We start from the raw sequence: 18228 nt of genomic DNA on the forward strand, positions 1-18228 counted from the left end.
ATGTGGTATCATGAAGCTAAAAAATGTAGGAAAAAAATTAAAAAAGATTTTCTTCACAAACTAGTTAACTCGTTTTGATGTCAATAGAACTGGCAATCCAATTCTGCGTAAGTCCTACTGAGTTGAAAGGATTTGCTCTGAAGGAAGTGCTGACACCATTGTTTATTCTACCTTTATATTTCCAGGTGATGTCTGAATCTTCAACTATAGACACATCTGAATCTCTGTACGTGTACCTCTCCAAATTCCTGGACTAGATGACCCTGTAGGTCCCTTCCAGCTCTATGATTCTTTGAATTCAGTTTGGGTGACTGCCTAGGAATGAGAGCACACAACTCAACCCCTAAATTGTGTTTAATTGCCTGTTTCTTTCCACTGAATCATCATAACCATTGAAGAGCCTCCAGGCAACCTAATTACTATGTCACACGGGACTGCATACATTAATGTTGCTCTTATTTCTTCACTGCACTGGAAACTATGGCGATTTTGGGAGATGGTGGCTGCGGATGTCGAAGGGGTCAGGGGTTCGCTTCAAGTGCAAAGTGTCTGATATTCACAAGGCTTGGCTGGTTGGCTGCTTTGCTCTCCAGAACCAGTAAAAGGAGACCAAATCACAATTATTTGGCAGTGTAATTGTTGCAACCAGGGCTTTCAAATGATTTGGGATGAAGGATGCTGAAAGGTTCTCTGGCTTCCACCCCACACCTCATGATAACCTTCTGGTTCCAATTGTAGATCTGCAGCTTCTATACATGTGGTACAAAACAAAGGAACAAACAGCAGAATTGGCCATGATCGAAGAATGTGCAATGGTTGAATACAGATGAGCTCTCAACCACACGGAGAGCTGGTATTCTCAGTGGGGTTATTGGTGCAGACCTTTGGGGCAAACATTCAGGTCCTCGGCAGAATGTGCAGGAGGGTTCCTAGACAGCCATGTTTTGAAGTAACTGAAGCAATAAAGACACATTGCCATCTAAATCCATCTGCTTAAAACTTTTTTTTTACCACACACCCATATTGAATGAAAACTCCTGGCAATCACGAGTGTGCTGATAAGATTCTGCTCAGAGCACTGTGGATTCTACTTTGGATTCTACTTGGCCATTGCAAAAAAGGTTACCCATTGGGAAATGGCTATATTCACCCAGTTTTAAGACAGCTTCATTCATACAACAGAACCAGTTCCACAGCTCCCATTAGCATTCCACAAGTGACAGTAGTTTCTCCATTTCATTGCTCTGCTGTCCCTGATCTAAATCATGCCGGATGCTTTTCTGCTACAAATCAAACTCAATAAAAATCTAATCCTCAAAGGCAGTGACGGGGAGGATAAAAATTCCACAATATGTATTTATGAAGTTGATTGAGCATGGCAATCTCAGTTTAATAACCTTATATGAATTGGTTTTGAGCTGTAGGGTATTATTTCAGCAGTTAAGCGCAAGTATCCAAGGCTATATACTAGTTAGGGAGATCAAAGTCCATTTTTGCAGATGGTCCTCAATGCTGATCACAAGATATTAGTGGCACTAATTAAGGTTGGAGGAGGGGCAAAGAGAGAGGAATGCTGTAATAGGAAGTGCTATTTCCTAGGGAAACAGAGACACTCACAATTAGAATAATAGCATTTCCTTTGTCTGCACTTTCTATTAACATATTGCTACAGAAGTAACTTTTTGTTTGCTACTGAAAAGCGACCCATGGCAGTAGGAAATGTCATTTATTAGTAGGGATAGATATACCTGCCAACTTTTCTTTCTTTCATTTTCTCCTTTTCCCAGTCTGTTTGCCCCTAATCTGCATGAAAAATCATATGCATGTCTTTGGTTGCACCTTTGCCTAATACATGCTCCCTCACAAGTCAGTTTCTCCTAATATAACACATTTAGTATGTTATTTTAATTCATGTACACTTGTACACATTCAAACAAATGTGGATTTCAGAAGATCACAGTGTTTCCATTTGCATATTGGTTCAGAAAATGCAGATTAGGCAGGTTTTCATTAAAATGTGTATTGAATTCATTTTTCATTCACCCCTACTTACATTTTTTTATAAAAGTTTGAAGTTCTTTTACAAGGTCTGGTCTAGAGCAGAATGATGAAGCAGTAGAATCCTGAGGTTGTGGAATGGACTGTGCCATTTTGGGTTGTAAGTGACCATTGTATTTTAAATATTTCCCCATATTAATGTTCTTTTATATGTTCCTCTACCAGAGAGAGATATTATAGTCCAGTCTGTTGCTTGTTGTCCTGGTTTCTATCAAGAGGGAACTTTTAATCCTATGGGATGTGGTGTGCATTCGTTACCTCGCTTATTTATAGATCATCTTTTTCCAATAGGCATTCAAGGTGAGTCAGCTGATTTTCATTGCTGAAGTCCATGTGACCGTCTCCTTCTTCCCACCAACAATTCTGCTGATCTGGAATTTCATGTGCTCTTGCTGGGGACGGAGGAGATAGGGAATGGGGGTAGAGCCATAATGAAGATGGAGGGATGTGTGTTTTCAACAGGATGGGCGAGTTCCAATTTCAAGGGCTTCTCCTCCTTTCTGGGGTGATCCCAGCTAATCAGAGAACACATAGTGAGCATGACACCATACAAGTATGGCTGTGTGATGATGTCACTAAGGGCCAACAAAGGCAGACCTCACCCTGAAACCTCATCCTGGCTGTTGTCTACTCTGTTGTCAAGAGAACCAGGTCAGGGATTCTCTGCCTGCTGCACCTATTTCTAAATAACCTTGCTTTTTCTACAGGGTACTGAAAAATTACTTGGAAAAATTACTGGAAGGGAAGTACTATTTTTAACCTCTGTTTAATATGCTAATGCCCCTATCCTATTTTTAGTATCTTATCAGTAGCACAATGGAGGGTGGGGGTTTGACCCTCCAAGCTTGCCTTCATCATGTTGTGCACGGGACCACACAGCAATCGGTCTTGAATAAAAAAAGGTATACTTTTGATATTTTTAATGCATATAAATGCAGGGCAGTTGGAAATCTCCAATTTTGGCACCCCCAATAGGCCTGTGAGCACATATTTCAGGGCTTACTGGAAAGCTACCAAATTAAGGGTGCACCATGGGCTTTGAAGGGTGGCCTTTTCAACTACATTATTAGCCTTTTGCTGGTGCCTAGTGTATAGGACACACTGCCCACCCTAATAGCTATTTAAAAGGTCTGTGCATCCCAGCACAGTTGCATTGCAGCTTTATTACGACTCTTTGCTAGCAGGGCTACATGGCGTTGGAACATTATAGCAGGGGTGTCCATTAATCTTTAACTAATGAGAGCAGACTAGTTAAGATGTTAAGATTCACAGGAGTAACAACACCAGAAACCTCTCCAGGTGATTTATCAGAGCCTGCAAGGTACTATAAGAAGAGGTAGAAACCCTGATGAAGGGAATCAGGATTTGCATCTTAACAACGTCACGTAAGAGCGTTACATGACATGACATTCTGCCCGTAGCCACTTCAACATTACTCATGTTGACACCGCTCCATGTTATGACAAAGGGAACAAACCAAATCACAGCTGCACTTACTGTTTGGAATTGGGCTGAGGGGGGAAGGAGAGAATCAAACACCTGTCGTTATTTATTGGCTGTCTACTTGATAACAGCCGCTGCAGTTCCGGCCAATTGTGACTAGAATCAGAATATTGGAATTCCATCCTACAGTGTTTGAAACTAAAAGCCAATTTGCTACGCCGTGCAGAATGGTAAGCATAAACGTAGCAGTAAACATAAACAATATTGATAGCAGGAAACATACAGCAATTAGGTAATTAACAGAATAAATGTTAATAATTTCCAATAATGCAAAATAGTTTTCTAAGACTGGTCTACAACCTACGTATGAGACTTACATGCCTGAAACATCCTGCTACCCTCTATCGCAGGGATGAAGCCCTGCAGATGTTGTTGGATTGCAAATCCCATAATACAGTGGTACCTCAGGTTACATACGCTTCAGGTTACAGACTCCGTTAACCCAGAAATAGTGCTTCAGGTTAAGAACTTTGCTTCAGGATGAGAACAGAAATCGGGCTCCAGCAGCGTGGCAGCAGCAGGAGGCCCCATTAGCTAAAGTGGTGCTTCAGGTTAAGAACAGTTTCAGGTTAAGTACGGACCTCCAGAACAAATTAAGTACTTAACCTGAGGTACCACTGTACCTGGACATTGGCTGTTCTGGATGGAGCTGTTGGGAGTCCAACAAAACCTGGAGTGCCACAGCTTCCCAATTGCAACTGCTACCTGAATCCTACAGACTTTTTGAAATGAGTAAACCAAATCATGGTATGGGGTGCTTCTACTAAATGGAGGTAGGGTGGGTTGGAATTTCACCTTTTTGGTGGTGGCGCCCTGGTTGTGGAGTGCCCTCCTCAGAGAGGCTTATCCGGTTAGTGCAACTGGGCATCAGTGGTCCCCTTAACTCCTTAGATTAAAGAAAAAGAAATGAAAAGAGTAACAGTGGATTGTCTGCAAATGGACATTGCATGAGTGTTCTCTAGTCAGTACATATTAGAAGAGGATTCCAGAGCAGTCCCCAGACTTGCAGTTAACCAGATTTCTGTCCCTGTCAAGAATGGCAGTGCTTCATTATCTATCATCTACATGTCTGCCTGTCTGTCTGTCTATCTATCTATCTATCATCTATCTATCTATCTATCTATCTATCTATCTATCTATCTATCTCTATCTATCTATCTATCATCTATCTATCATCTATCATCTATCTATCTATCTATCTATCTATCTATCTATCTATCTATCATCATTTCATTTCTATACCACTTTATATTTTTAAGAAAAACTAATAATCTCCAAGCAGCTTACAGCCTACATTAAAATATCAAATAAAACAATTGAGAATAAAACATTACAGAAGAAAGTCAAGGCAACATAATTGACAGGAAACTAAAATATTAAAGATTTCAAAAAACAAACAAACCCATTGCTAAAGGAAGTCAAATATAAAATGCCAATGGTGGTCATGGCAGATGGTGGCTGTGGAAGCAAAGGCTCAATGACCTGGGTCTGTACTTAGAGATAGCTAAGACGTAGCTAGGGTCTCCTCAGCAGCTTCAGCTTCTGTAGGTGGAGTCAGTCAGGGCCCAACCCTTCCAGGCCAGGTGGAAATAAGGCCTACAAGGCAGGGAGCAGGTCTTCCAGGACCAAGATGCTTAGGTCTTGAGGACCAAGCTGGTTGGCCTGAGGAGCCCAGCGAGGCCTCATTTGCACACCACTTTAAATCATAATTTAATGTGAACATGTAGCATACTGGTGCGCTCTGCTGAAATCTTGGGCAGTTTGCTTCTCTTTTGCTCCTGCCGCACTGTGAGGAAAGAAGCATGGTCTGGCTTAGCGCTATGACTGAACCCTGGCTCACAGCTTATTTCTCTCCAAACAAGTGACGAGTGGTAACAATCCTAGATTGTTCTTGGCTTACTCCTTGTGGTTTGTTTGGGGGGGGGGAAACAAGCCATGAGTCTAGGTTTAGACATAATGCTAAGCCAGACTGGCTGCATGGCAGCAAATAAGACTGGGAGAGGAGAGAAGAACCAATGATTTACCAGCATAGTTTAAGCTATGGTTTAAAGTTACGTGCAAAGCAGGCCTTTGTCTGTATGCTCAAAATACAGAGTCCTCTTTAGATGCAGAAGAGGAGTCTGCAGGGGTGCCAATAAAATATAAATATTGGTAATAAAATATTGGTAAGCCCTGCCCTGCATAATCGATCACATGATGCGATGCACACATATCATTTGAATGGCAGTGCCCATCAACTTTGTCCTCCCCCCCCGCCATCTCAAATATTTTACGGGGGGGGGGGGAGAGCAAAGCTCCCTTGGCCCCTTGGAGTTGGCTCCTATGGGAGTCTGCAACATTATGCAGGTAGCATGAACCTATTGATTAGCCAGGCCTGATACAAATATTGCCAGGAAGACTACCCTTTAGCAGTTGCCTGGACCTCAGGCTCAAAGCTTTTGATCTTCAGGGTCAAACCTTCAGCTACTGACTTCAAGTTTCCTGACACTGCCTCCAGCCCCTAGTGTCACCCAGACAGGACCTGTAGGAATGTATAATACACAACCACACACATATATACTAGGAGGCAGTATTTTACAAGCATATACTCCACACACACCCCACCCCCAAAGCCAGAAAATGTAAAAATAACATGATAGCAAAGTCTGTGATAACAGTAGCAACATCCATTAGCCGAGTCTATGGTGACGATGATGCCACCAATAATGTTCCATCTCAGGCAAGGCAACAGGAGGGTTAAAGCTGTTTGTACCAATTATTGACTCCAAGATCTACAAACGATTGCATAAAATTTTCCAAAATATGCCTGCGAGCTTTTATTATTGATGTTGTGCCTTAAGATGTGCACATATGGGTTTAATTGTCTAAATGGTTTTATTAATTAAATTGCTATGATTTACTTCTCCCATGCTAGCATTTACGGTGTATGAAATAGCCCTGTAATTAGAAAATGACTACATGGATGTTGCTTGTTTACTTTGCAAGCAATACATAATAGCACTATCTCCTGCGTTTGAAGCCGCCCTCCTAGACTCCTGTCCCCCCCCCCTTTTCCTGAATAATAGGCAAATGCTGCTGGTGCGTTAAATTGCTTTTTGGGTGACGAGGAGAAGATAACTGTGCAGGGTATTTCTCCCCCTGTTGAAACGCATCCATTTGTTCAGGCAGAGTTTGATCCAGAACATACATACTTTTAGTATTTTCTGCTAAAGTAGGACTGAGTCCATAAAGGAGGGATTACACAAATTTCTTTCATGAAGACAAGCTAGCCTTAGGCTGAAACTACAGATGAAGGCAATAGACTCACGTCTTTAAACCTGAACCCGTACCAATCACTGCGTCTGTGTGTCCAATTTTAAAAGCAAAAGGGCACATAAGCAGTGTGCGCTGAATCTCCCCCACTTGCACCTTATCCTCCCATAGACTATGTACACGTTAGCGGCTTTAGCTGCATGGAGGTGATTTCCCCGCAACTGTGTTTCAAGTCACATGTGCATGTTGCTGTGCACACCAGAGAGGGGATGGGATTGTCTTCACCTGATTTGGTTTCCCCACATCTGTACCCCCGTTCCTCCCAACTCCTCTCACCTGAGCATGTGAAACGGCTGTCTCAAATGTACACCCCTCAGATAAATTGCAAAGTGAATGCAGCCTACGTTTTCAAATGTGGTGGAAGCAGGTTTTTTTTCCGGGGGGGGGGACACCCACCAAATAGCTGCATTTCTCAAGGATTAAAAAGCAGAGACATCACCTTGCCAACAAAGGTCTGTATAGTTAAAGCCATGGTTTCCCCACTAGTGATGTATAGAAGTGAGAGCTGGACCATAAAGAAGGCCGATCGCCGAAGAATTGATGCTTTTGAATTATGGTGCTGGAGGAGACTCTTGAGAGTCCCATGGACTGCAAGAAGATCAAACCTCTCCATTCTGAAGGAAATCAGCCCTGAGTGCTCACTGGAAGGACAGATCCTGAAGCTGAGGCTCCAATACTTTGGCCACCTCATGAGAAGAGAAGACTCCCTGGAAAAGACCCTGATGTTGGGAAAGATGGAGGGCACAAGGAGAAGGGGATGACAGAGGACGAGATGGTTGGGCAATGTTCTCGAAGCTACAAACATGAGTTTGACCAAACTGTGGGAGGCAGTGGAAGACAGGAGTGCCTGGCATGCTCTGGTCCATGGGGTCACAAAGAGTCGGACACGACTAAACGACTAAACAACAACAAAGGTAAAGGTAAAGGGACCCCTGACAATTAGGTCCAGTCGTGACCGACTCTGGGGTTGCGGCGTTCATCTCGCTTTATTGGCCGAGGGAGCCGGCATACAACTTCTGGGTCATGTGGCCAGAATGACTAAGCCGCTTCTGGCAAACCAGAGCAGTGCACAGAAACACCGTTTACCTTCCTGCTGGAGCGATACCTACCGTATTTTTTGCACCATAACACTCACTTTTTTCCTCCTAAAAAGTAAGGGGAAATGTCTGTGTGTGTTATGGAGGGAATGCCTACAGGTGGCATGCCTACGCATTTTCCTCTTCTAAAAACTATGTTTGTGTTATGGTCGGGTGCGTGTTATAGAGCGAAAAATACGGTATTTATCTACTTGCACTTTGATGTGCTTTCGAACTACTAGGTTGGCAGGAGCAGGGACCGAGCAACGGGAGCTCGCCCTGTCATGGGGATTCAAACCACCGACCTTCTGATCAGCAAGCCGTAGGCTCTGTAGTTTAACCCACAGCGCCACCCGCGTCCCATAATCAAGTGTACATGTTTGCAAACACCAATGGTGTGTGTGCACTGCAGCCAAAGTAAAGGGTAATGTGTACACAGCCATAGTCTACGCAATGAAACTACTATATTGGCTGGGACAATGGTGCCTGGGCAGTTTAGGGGTCTTGTTGGGGGTAGAGGGTCTGGATGGGTGTGCAAGCCTGAACACTCCTCAGTGGAGCACCTATTTTTGCTCTTTAAATTAGAACCTAATCCTTGCTTCAGACATGACTGTAATAGATCTTTAAGCATATGGCTCTGCCACTACGACACGTAGTTTGAGCCTAATAGCATGAAGTCAAAATTGTGCTCAAAGAACCTTTTTATGTTACAGCTAATGGTGTTTTGATTTTTCTTTCTTTAATGAGTCATTTCATCATTTGTTTAAAAAACGTTACAGATGTCTGCCTCGAAGTCATGCACATCTGGATTTACTGGATTTCTAACAAGTGCAGAGCTTTCGGTATATGTGAAAATCATCTGACTGGACCTTGTGATTTATAAGTAGATGTCTTACTGGCATAGGCTGTTAATGCTCTTGTTGAAATAGCCATTCCCCCCCCTTCTTGATTGTTATTTCTAGCGAGCTTCTAATTAGGTTTAGATTGGTACATTTTTCCTCTGTTGTAGCGCTCGTGCATTATTATTTTATTAAATCCCCCATTAAGATTATAAGGCGAGGCAAATTTTTTGAAAACGATCAACCATAATCCTACGCTTTTCCAACCAGATAGTTTGTAATGTTTTAGTTTGCTCTGCAAAGCTGCTCGATGCCCAATCAGGGCAAGCTTGTTCTGCCTACCCACAAGAAGCAGCAGCAGTGGCGGCGGCAGCCCCTGGCTGGGACAGGGGTTGGGGGTGGGTGGGGAGGAGGACTACTTGCCCCCCTCGCCTCTTCTTCCAGCTCCCCCCCCCCCAGTGCTGCTTCTCCGGCCCGCCACAAGGTCTGAGGGAGAGTGGACCAGCCCGTGGTTAAATTTTTTTGCTGACCCCTGGACTAGGAGGAGTTAACAAGGGAAGCAGTGGAAGTGAAGGAAACTAGCACAGGGCTGTCTGAGATGACATTTCCTGGAGTTTTGTTGGCGAGGAGGAGGAGGGAGCCAGCAGCGGACATTTTGCCAAAACCCAGACATTTTGACAAATTTTAAAAATCCACCTGGACAGACATTTTAGCCCTGAAAAAGAGAGCATGCCCAGGAAAATCCAGACACATAGCAACCCTAGCCTATCTAGGAAACATGCGTTGTTGGTTTGACTGCATTGTAAATATTCCACAGTTGCATGCAATGGCAGAGCTTCTTGCAGGCAGGGTGGGGCTGGTGCGTGTCCTGGGGGTGGGGCGGCCAGTGTGCGCGGGGGGGGCAGCCGCGATGGCACCCTGCTGGGATCACGCTGCCGGGGGCAGTGCGCTCCCCTCGCACGCCTCTTCCTCTGCCAGTGGTTGCATGGTACTGATATGTCTTCCCTTTGCTCAAAGATTGTGAATATATTTCTCTGAGGGGAAAAACCGGGCACCTATGGTGCTTTCACCAAGCTGTTTTCCTTTCATATTTAATATCGCTCCATTTATATTATGCGTGGACACTGCTTCTTTGAGTGGCCTATATTTGGTTATTATACATGAGTGTATAAGAGTGAAAAGGGGGGGGGGATCAGGCTCCCAACTATGGTGCAAATAGTTAACCTTTATTAATTGCCACCAATGAAAAGGTGAGTCCATGTACATTGTCTCTTTGATACTATCCCTTGTGCCAATATTAATCTTACATTTCAATCTATGACTTTTGTGTCGCCACTTTCCTTCTCATTAAGTGCTATCCAAATCCTATATTACTTCTGAGAACAAAAAGAGCCACTGGTGTGAATTCGTCATTAACATGCTAAAGAGTTCTGCTCTAATAACAGTGTGACCTGCTCCTTTGTATGTTAATACAGCTTGTGTCTAGGAATCTCGAATGCAGCCCTTTGCTAAACACAGGGAGACCACTTGAAGACACAAAGGGAAAGGGGGGGGATTTATGTGAACCAATAATAATGGTAAATGGTTAATGCATTGCTTTTCACCAACACACACTCTACTGAATGCTTCTGCAAATTAATTATACATGCCATAAAGGAAGTTGTTTGCAACAAGAAGGTTAAGGGGTGGGAGGAGAGAATTTTGCCCGCTGGAAACAGAAACCACTCTCCCCGGAGACATGACTTTTCACATTTAAGCAGCACCATTTTGCAGGAGCATGTGCTTGAGCTGGAGCAGCAACCTTGGAATTTCCAGCCCCAATTCCATGCATAGGTTTCAAGGATCCTCTTTCCAGGGCAACAAGGGGCAAAGGATAAGGTACCTCAGGTTACAAAGACTTCGGGTTACAGAGTCCGCTAACCCGGAAGTAGTACCTCAGCTTAAGAACTTCACCTCAGGATGAGAACAGAATTTGTGTGCCGGTGGCGCAGCAGAAGCGGGAGGCCCCATCAGCTAAAGTGGTCCCTCAGGTTAAGAACAGTTTCAGGTTAAGAACAGACCTCCGGACCGAATTAAGTTCGTAACGAGAGGTACCACTGTACATAAATGCTGACATGGGAGTAAACATGCATGCTTGGCCTTAAGAGAGAGGCAAATGATCTCCCGTGTTGGCATTTCCAGTGGTGGCCCATGAATGGGGCAGGGCTGCACTCCCAACACCGTTGCTGCTAACCTAGAAGGGGGGGGAGAGCAGGGTGGTGGGGTCAATGCGCAGGTGCACCGCTGGGGCTGCCCGATTGGCCAGTGGTGGCCCCTCTGGTGGCCCCAACCTCATTGCCACCCCAGCCCAACCTCATCTGGGGAAGCTGCACCAATGTTGTGTTGGGAGGGCAGCTCTGCCCCACCACCCACACCAGTTCTGCATCAGGTCCTGCTTGAGGGCTTGCCATAGGCATCCAGTTGGCCAATGAATGAACAGGATGTTGGCTTAGGTGGGCCTCAAACGAAAACTAGCTATTTATAAATTATTATTACAGTGGTACCTCAGGTTGCATATGCTTCAGGTTACATATGCTTCAGGTTACAGACTCCGCTAACCCAGAAATAGTACCTCGGGTTAAGAACTTTGCTTTAGGATGAGAACAGAAATTGTGCTCTGGAGGCTAGGCAGCAGCAGGAGGCCCCATTAGCTAAAGTGGTGCTTCAGGTTAAGAACAGTTTCAGGTTAAGAACGGGCTGCCAGAACGAATTAAATACTTAACCCGAGGTACCACTGTATTCCAGAAGAGACCTGAAGGCAGGGAAGTTTTATTATTATATTGTGTTTTTATATGTGTTGGAGGAGGCCGCCCAGTGTGGCTATCAATAAACAGTTGAGCATTTTCTGCCCTTAAAATCCTACAGAGGAGCCTTCCTCCTGGTTGTGCCTGTTTGTGTTTGGCAAGAACTCCAGAAAGTCCCATATTTTGGCACTCCCTACTAAGGGAGACTTGTTTCACTGCTGGATTTCCACTAGGAGGCAAAAAACTCAGTTTTTCTCTACCACTCTGTGTTTTAATCTGCATTTTTAAAATTCTGTGGGTTTTTTTATAATATTTTTATTCATTTTCAAATACAAATTTATATAACCAATATCAGAATTTATCACATAATCTTCTTTTTTTTTTACTTCCCCCAGTTTCTCTGCCAATCTTCCGTTTTGTTTATTTATTCACACATTTTCTAATTTCAATATTGCCTTTGAAATATACTGTAACCTCCCCAATCTTATTCCCTTTTTTACAATATTCCTCATATTTTCACAGAACATCTTGAAAACCTACAACCTAAAATTCTGTTTTTAAATGGCTGGCATTTGCAGTAAAGCATGTTAATCAACTCATACCTCATTTTTATACAGGTTGATTGTGGAAACGCCTTATTATTTCACTGGATTGGCTTTCTGCTGAGGATTTTTATTGTTGTTAGCCATCTAGAGCTTTGTTAATAGAAAGGTGAGGTGGAAATATCATAAAGAAATGAGAGAGCACTGGACATTTACCAAACACTTCCCTGCCTGCCCAATTAGAAGCACAACAATGTGAAAATTTAGGGAGGCTCCAGCATGGATGTGGAAGACCCAGTTTAAAGCTCCATTCAGTAATGGAGCTACTGGGTGGTGTGGGGCCTAACTTACCCTGCAGATGTAATGCGAATAAAAAATAGCATAACTCCATGTATCATAGTCGGAGCTGCTTTGAGGAAAGACAGGTTACAAATGTGAGAAATACTTTGAATTGGGAATGAAAGGATCTGTCAATTTTCAGGTTTTTTCAGTTTCTCATCTTTCCAGTCTTAAATTCAGTTCCCCACCTTTCTGTAGCAATTTGCCATTATTATTATTATTAAGAAAAATCCTCATGAAAATCATTCAGCATTTTAGTGTAGTTGTTTTCCTGATAAACACGTTTTTGTATGCAGCTTTGACTAACGTACACATTTTTGCAGGAAATTTCTTTTAATATAATTCATTTTGGTATGTTATTGTCACTAGCATCTTCATTTCTTATGTCCGCTTTTGCCTAGCACATATATTATTGAAAACACTGGCTGGAAAACTGCATTGCAAAATTCAGATAACTACGAATTTTGAAGGATGCCCTGTGTTTCAATTCTCATTGTTTTTTTGGAAGATAATAAATTTGCCTTTAAAGGAGAACTGAATCGAATCCTTTTTTTTTTTGCCCCATCCCTATTCTCGATTATAATCTGTCATAATTTTGAATTCTGATTCCATAGAAAAGTCACACCTGAGGGGAGCAGGATGTATGTACTACAGCCAAGCATAGAAGCTATGAGATGCGAGAACAAAGCAACACGAAGCATCCGTTGCGTGCCAGTAATCCACAGTAAATAATTGTGAGAACAAACCCAGGATGTGTGAAGCGTATGGGAAAAGAAGGGAGACTTCACTCACCCCCTCCCCTTTTGCCCTGGGAGAAGCTGCTGAGGTAAATATACAACAAGATTCCCCACCTTCCCCCTGTCAGCAGGAAGCTAGGAGTCTATGACAACAGCAAGAAGAACAGCAGGATGAAGGGAGGGAGAGAGGGGAAAAAAAAAGACTACCTGCAGCTAAGTTCAAAAAAAGGTAAATCTTGTTCCTGGACTTTCAAATTGTTACTGTATGTATTTATTTTTACAGAAATACAAATGCCCTTTTACATTATTTAAATGGCATGTAATTAAGTCGCAAGGTTCTTGGCTGCTGGAGAGGGAAATCCAGCTTGTGCTGTGATTCCAAGCCCAGAGGGCTACAGCGAAGCAGGAGAGGAAGAGAAAGAAAAAAGAGGGAGGAAGGGGGGAGGGAGGAGGGAGGGGAGAGAGAGAGAGAGAACAGAGTGTTTAACATTCAGAATTTGTCCACCGCCGATAATTTATTGGAACTCATCTGTAACAAGGCCTGGCACTGATTTATAAGTTGATTTGAAAAATAAATAAAAGTGATAGAAACCTGCATTCGGTTTTAATGATAGACTGTTGCAGCGTGAAAAGTAAGGATATGAGACATTGCAAGGAAATTAGATATTATGCCCTCAAGACAACTGCAGCTACCAGCCCATTAATTGTTAGATATTTATTATTAAAAATTTCTTTTCATGACTGACTGCAGAATATTTGCGCTGTTAAAGTTGTTGAGTTCTGACATGAATGAACTGCATGGAGGAACTCATTCTCTCTTCCTCTCTCTCTCTCTCTCCCCCCACCCCCCGTCTCGCCTTCAGCCCTTTTTGTCTGTGGGCTTGTATTGTGCGCGCCTGACAAGGCAACTGACCTGAAAGAGAGAAAGGGTGGATTATTTATTTATTTATTTATTTTTGCCACGCAAACATGAAAAAGAACATATACTGTTTCCAATCCTCTTGGCAAATCTTCAAGGGCAGGAAGTTATCCTGAGAAAGTCCCATTCATTTCAGTGGGGCTTGTGCAGAAGGACATAACAGGTGGATTGGGCCCTCATTGTGTATGGTATGTTTAAACTTGAAGTCATATTTCCGCTAACACTCACGTCTAAGATGCTGGCCCTGGTGTAGTCAATGGCAAAATATTACACCTGCTATTCTGACAGAAGTGTGTTTCTAGTCCCAACAGAAAGTCCACAAACTAAACAGATGGGCAGCATTTGAAGCTACTCAAAACCACATTATTCTTTTTGATAGTGCCCTTTCTGAGTTTTCTTGGACCACAGCTTTCACCATCCCTTTCCATTGGACTTCCCAGCTGGGGCTGAGGGGAGTTGGGGGTCCAATAATGTCTGAAAGGTCACAGGTTCCTCACTCCTGACTTATCAGAATAAGGAGAGCCGGTGCTCTAGAATCACGTTTTTAAAAAATGTCCCGTTTTTGCAACCAACACAACTTTCGTGACTGAAATACAGTTCACAGACTCAGTAAAATTACATAAGCAGCTTTTATTTAGTCAGCTTGTTCTACTGCACAGTTCTATTTTCCAAAACCAAGATAATCGGGTGTCTTTAGTGCAAGAACTGCAACAGCGTTTCAGTGGACATTTTGTGGGCAAAAGTCATCTGGAGCTAATGGTCTGTAAGGACAAGGGGTCCTTACAGACCACCAGAGGTGAGGGATCTGAGGCATTCCTGATCATGCCGAACTCCACTTCCACCAGCCTCAGCCAGCATGGTCAATTGTAAAGGATGATGAGGCCTGGAGACTAGCAACAAAGTCTTCTGGGTGGAACACGACACATCAATGGACAAACTTTAGCACACTCTTTCAATGCAATTGATGGTCAATACTTGTAGTGACACAGAGGCAATCCTTTCCACTTCTGGCACCAGTGTTATGGGATACACTCCCTGAGGAAGTAACAGAGGCCTCATTTGCATAGGCATCCCACCGGGTTTTGACAATGGTCCTGTTTACATTCCCTTGACTCTTGATCTGACTCTCTTAATTGCTATGTCCCCCCCCCCATCTTTACAGGGCTTGTTTTATTATGTGTTTTAATTAGTGATGAATATACAGTGGTGCCCCGCAAGACGAATGCCTCGCAAGACGAAAAACTCGCTAGACGAAAGGGTTTTGCGTTTTTTGAGCTGCTTCGCAAGACGAATTTCCCTATGGGCTTGCTTCGCAAGACGAAAACGTCTTGCAAGTTGGTTTCCTTTTTCTTAACACCGTTAATACAGTTGCGACTTGACTTTGAGGAGCAACTCATAGAACGCGGTGTGGTAGCCTTTTTTGAGGTTTTTGAAGACTTTGGTGATTTTCGAAGCTTTTCCAAAACTTTCCCGACACTGTGCTTCGCAAGACGAAAAATTCGCTAGACGAAAAAACTCACGGAACGAATTAATTTCGTCCTGCGAGGCACCACTGTACTTTCATGCTTGCATCATTGGATTTCACACATGTCAACCACTTAAAAGCCTGTTTTAGTAGTACTCCGTATATTAATTAGCTATTAAGTAACAGTAAAGGTAAAGGGTAAAGGGACCCCTGGCCATTAGGTCCAGCCGTGACTGACTCTGGGGTTGCGGCGCTCATCTCGCTTTATTGGCCGAGGGAGCCGACGTACAGTCATGTGGCCAGCACGACTGAGCTGCTTCTGGCGAACCAGAGCAGCGCACGGAAACGCCGTTTACCTTCCCGCCGGAGCGGTGCCTATTTATCTACTTGCACATTGATGTGCTTTCGAACTGCTAGGTTGGCAGGAGCAGGGACCGAGCAACGGGAGCTCACCCCGTCGAGGGGATTCGAACCGCCGACCTTCTGATCGGCAAGTCCTAGGCTCTGTGGTTTAACCCACAGCGCCACCCGCGTCTCTATTAAGTAACAGTAGGATAGGCTATATATATTTATCGAGAAAACATAAATCATTGGCAAGTCTTACCGCAGTTTCTGCTTCAACACTCAAAAATTTGAGCCTCTTTAGATTTGGATGCTAAACATTTTTTCACAAATTTGTCACATGCTAAGAGTACTTTGCTGTATTTTTAGTTGCAATACGACTCCTTTGCCACCACGGAGGCCACCTTTGGATTTCTTGATACCCAGCCTCATTTTGGATCCAAAGTTATTAGTGGAAATGAAAAATGGTGTTTGTGTCTCCAACTGTGAATATTCATATTCATTCATCTTTCGTGCATGAAAGCCTCCACTTAAAGCAAGAGGAACATAACATTTCTCATCAGTTCTGATCTGTTTAAACTTCATGGCATGTATAGTCAAACTGCTGACAGGGAGAAGGTACTGTTCTTCCCCCTGCCAATAAATTGTCTCTTAATGGCATAAGCTGCCAAATGCTAAGTGTTATCTTTTGGCTTAGCAAAAAATAAAAGCTTTCTCTCTTTTGACGAAGCAGTAGAATACTCCACCCCCAGGACCATCAGCACCATAGCCAAGAATCAACACAGGAAAAATCAAGATATCTATAGAAACTGGATTTCTAACATTTGGAAAACTACCGGTATCTCCCCTCACAGATGAGTGTGATATGTTTCTTTTATTTCAAACATCATAAAAACAATGAGGGGGCTGAATTCAATGCTCACCAGCTGCTCCTTTGCCAGTATGGGCTGAGTTCTACAGAACAGGGGTAGCCCATGCTGTACTCGCCTAAAACTATGGACTATCTGCCATCATCCAAGATCGGTGGCCATGCTGGCTGGAGCTGATGATACCTCTAGTCAGTGGCGTGGCGTGGGTTGTCAGCACCCGGGGCAAGGCAAGTAATTTGCGCCCCCTAAGCCGTGGATTTGCGCCCCCTAACCCGTGGATTTGCGCCCCCTAACCCCCAGATGTTGCGCCCGGTGCGGCCCGCCCCCCTGCACCCCCCACGCTACGCCACTGCGCTCCAGTGGCGTAGCGTGGGTTGTCAGCACCCGGGGCAAGGCAAGTAATTTGCGCCCCCTAACCTGTGGATTTGCGCCCCCTAACCCTAACCCCCAGATGTTGCGCCCGGTGCGGCCGGCCCCCCTGCACCCCCCACGCTACGCCACTGCCTCTAGTCCACAAATACACGTTGGCTACCCTTGCCACAGAACCACCACAAGGAATCCAGCCCACCATGGAATGGCCAAAGGGTCTAGTAATCAGTGTAACAAGTAGTTGAGCCCACTGCAGAAGGCTTTCTTACTTCAATTGCTGCAGACCCAAACCTGATTCACAGCTGAACAATTCACAAGGTATTAGTGACTTGTGATGGGGGGAAAGTCTAGAAGAATCCTGTGGCAAACACTTAGCAATTCGAGCTGTACTTGTATATATATTTATTCCAGGAGTTAAATTCCATCTATAGCAACATTAACTGGGCTGTTTCTCTGCATGTGTGTACATCACTTGTGGGTTTTTTTTTGAAACTTCTTAACTGTACACACTCTGGCTGCTATTTGAGATGGTTTCAGTAAAAAACATCATTAGGGAAGGTCTCTGATAATATATTTACAATGAACAATAAGTTTTCCAGTGGACCACTCACACTTGTAAGACATCAGCCCGGACTATGTTGCTGAGCTGGACCTGGATACAGGTAAGTAAACTGTCAGAGAACAATGGACTTCATACCATCTACTCCATATAAAAACAAAAAGGAATCTTCTCCCACACCCCACCGGAAAACAGCCCATTTCCCTACTCTTTATTATTTTAAAAAGCTACATTGATTGGGGTCAAACTTCCGTTTCGCCAGTTCCTCTGTTCAAAATTCTAAAGAGCACACCTTGCAGGTGGGCAGGGTATCTGCTGCAGGAAAGATAATTATCTTAAAAAGAACTTTTAAGAGATAGTGGTGCAACGTTATGATTTTAATCTATTACCATTTCTTTCCCCTCGCTTTTTAGCCCGTTATTGAAAATACCCGATATTCTTCGTCTCTCTCTTCTCCCATTTGCCCCTTCATCTGATTTGGGTGACCTCTACTATTTCCTCCGTCTTGTGCAATAA

This window comes from Podarcis vaucheri (genome assembly GCF_965113315.1).
Source record: "Podarcis vaucheri genome assembly, chromosome: 8".
NCBI classification, from domain to species: Eukaryota; Metazoa; Chordata; class Lepidosauria; order Squamata; family Lacertidae; genus Podarcis; species Podarcis vaucheri.